Source organism: Elephantulus edwardii, unplaced genomic scaffold (assembly GCF_000299155.1).
Source record: "Elephantulus edwardii isolate Elephantulus edwardi_28Jun2011 unplaced genomic scaffold, EleEdw1.0 scaffold00053, whole genome shotgun sequence".
Lineage (NCBI taxonomy): Eukaryota > Metazoa > Chordata > Mammalia > Macroscelidea > Macroscelididae > Elephantulus > Elephantulus edwardii.
The window spans coordinates 2,699,271-2,702,802 of record NW_006399803.1 but is presented as its reverse complement, the minus strand read 5'-3'; positions in this window follow the sequence as shown (position 1 = coordinate 2,702,802).

Genomic DNA, 3,532 nt, shown 5'->3' with positions numbered 1-3,532 from the left:
CCCAAAATCTCTGTAAATGTTTATGAAAATTAATAAAATATAATTATAGAAAAAAAAAGAAGCTAGTTGAAATGAGGAAAAATAATGGCAAACGTTATTTAACAATTGGAACATGAATTGTATGTAGCTTAAATGTTGGAAAACTAGAAATTGTGAAAATGAAATGGAATGTATGAATATCAACATACTAGGCATTAGTGGGATGAGATTTACTTTGAATCAGATAATAATATGATATAGTATGCTGGGAATGAAGAACAGAAGAATGGTGTTGAATTAATAGTAAAAAAGTTAATTTCAAGTTCTAGTCTGAAATGCAATGTTGTGAGTGAAGGACAATATATATATACACATGCAAAACCTGTTAACATGACTGTTATTCAAATATACCCTCTACATTTAGAGTCAAAGGGGAATAAATAAAAAAAATTTACCAAATCTTATAGTCTGAAATTGACCAAACATGCAATCAAGATGCGTTAATGATAAGTGGTGACTGGGATTCAGACTTTGGAAACAGTGAAGAAGGAAGAGTAATTGAAAAATGTGGATTTGATGATAAAAAAGAGGCTTGAAATAAAATGATTGAATTTTGTATTTTCAATTTTTTATTCATTGCAAATATATTTTTTAAAAACAGAAATGGCAACTTTACACACGCACCTCACCTGATGGGCTGCATAGGAATCCGATTCACTACGTCTGTAGAAGGAATCAGCGGAGAAGCTCAATGTTGGCAGTCAAAACTAGGCCTGGGTGGAGTGTGGGTCAAACCATCAGTGACTTATGTGCAAGTTCAAAATGAGGCTCAAGAAAATTTAAATAAGTCCACAAGAACCAAAATATGATATTGAATCAATTCCATTTTAAGAATAGGTTTGAAGCATTGAGCACTAATGATTGAAGAGCAGATGAGTGGTGAGAAGGTAACAAAGATATCATCCATGAAGAACATAAAAGGTCATTACAAAAGATAGAGGGGAAAGAAAAAATCAAAATAGATGTCAGAAGAGACTCTAAAAATTGCACTAGAGCATTGAGTATCCAAAACAAAGGGAAAATATGCAGAAGTAAAAGACCTGAACAAAAGATTTCAAAAAGCAGCTTGAAAAGACAAAGCAAAGTATTATAGTGGAATGTGCAGAGAGTTGGAATTGGAGAATGAAAAGGGACAAAATTCTGATTGAGCAGGGCCAATTCTTAGCCATTCTTTAGATCTCCACTCTTCATTGTTTCATACATATTCTCAGGCCTTCCTTATCAGATTGGCATCTCTTTCTTTTTAAAAATTTCTATTTTAACTAAAGTTATAATTACAATATAAATTATAATTTTTAATAAATTTTATATTGTTATTTTGATGACATTTTACAGAAGAATTGGATTTTCATTCATTTCTTGTTGCACATTTTCTCCCTTCTCTCTCCTCCAGTTCACTTTCTTTAATATTCATTCATTGTTGCACAATTACCTCCCATCCCTTTGCCCCTCCTCCAGTCCTCTGCAATGTACCTCTTATTCTGGACTGTTGTCATATGTATAATGCCTAATCATATATTCCTTTTGAACAGTTCTTTCCTTCATCTGTTCCAATGCAATGCTCATTATCCACCCAGTTTCTCTTGACTCTGACTTTACCATTAAATACTCTTTTCCAACACCACTATTAAAAGGTGATTATTGTTCTCCCTCCCTTATTCATAGTCCAAGTTTTAGATGCATAAGAAACAATATGAAAGAAAGCTTTTAACTGTTTAAAACTTTAACTGAATTATCACTAAGTTTGCTCTGAATAATAGATTTTCTTATTTTTCTCTTTCCCCTCTTTTCGTGATGTTCTGAACCTTCTTCTCTGAGAGTCCGTTCAGACGTAATTCACAGGGGAGAAGATTCCCCATCTTTGTACCACAGAACAGCTGGCATATTTGTACCACTTGCCTTTTAGTTAGCAGTGTAACTCCTTATCATTAAGCCACTAATGCTTCCCGTATATGCTGGCATATATAATAAAACTACTCTGACACATGTAACAGCATCATATTTCCATTAAGTAAATAATGATGATGAGGGAACAAGGCTTGACAGGACATTCATGTTTGAGGTGAAGTTGAAGGTCACATAGACCCTGTGCATGGGAGAAGACATGTAATCAGGGACTGAAGTGAAGACATTAAAGCAAGGAGTATTGTTCATATTGAAAATTTAAAAAGGAAAATAATCCCACAAACTCACAACAAAACCACAAAAAACTCTCATAATCTTAAATTTACCTTCAGTAGGAAATATGGTTTTAAGTTGTATTAATAAAAATCTAGAAGAGGAATAGACATGTACACAATCAGAATTGGAGATCAGAATATTCAATTCAGAATAAAATATCCTTAACTGAATATTAATGAAAATATGGCATGTAGAAATTTGTAGGGATTAGTTAAAGCAGTGCTTAGAGGAAAAATTTGTCTTAAAATAACAATAAAATCATCTGTGCATGTCTTTGATATATACCATCTTGACCTAAATTTTGTAAAGATAAAAGGTAATATTGATCAAAAAAGCATTTTAATCATGAAATTATCTCAATAAATACTAAAGATGAAATAAGAACTAGGGATAATACAGACACAAATATCAATGGGGATATATAAAATCTGAATAGAGTAATTAAACAAATTGACCTAAACACCATAGGAAAAATGCATATACTTTTAGAGTGGCCATAATAACATTGACCAAAAAAGAATATTTCTTGATTTATTAAATAGTATCAAGAAATAGTTAATAACTAACACAATGCAAATTATATTCTCTGACATTATTGTAAGCAAGCTAGAAATCAATAGGAGAAATAGAACTAGATAATCTCTAAATAGTTGGTAAATAAGCAAGTGTTTCAAAAGAACTCATGAAATCAAATAGAAATCTCCATGAAAAAAATTAAATATTCTGAAGTGAATATTAATGAAAATATACATATTAGAAACTTATACGATATAGCAAAGCATAAGATACAGATAAAATTTTAGTTTTAAGTGAACATATTACAAATAAGGAAAGATTAAAATCTATGATCAAAACCCTTACCTCAAGAAACTAGAAGACAGATTGCAAATTAAACATACAAAAATAGCAAGAAGGATTATATAATATAAAAGCAAAAATAAATGAAGCAGAAAGCAGATGCATAGTCAAAAGAAAATTGACAAAGTCAAAAGTTGCTTCTGTAAGCATTTAAAATTCCAATGTTTCTTCTCTGAACACCTAGCAAGACTGATAAACAAGTTGAAGGGGGGGGAACCCCACTCCTCAAACTTAACACGAAACATGAGAATTTATATCACCATTTTATTGTTGTCATGCATCATAAAGTTGGAACTAATTCATAGCTGACTCTCCAGTGGGTTTTTCACAGTAAATCACAAGGAGGAGATTGTCCATCTTCGTGGGTATAACTGGTGCAGTCAAACCTTGAACAGCAGCACAACTCCTCACCACTAAACCACTAGAGCTCCCTATATATATGTCACCATACATT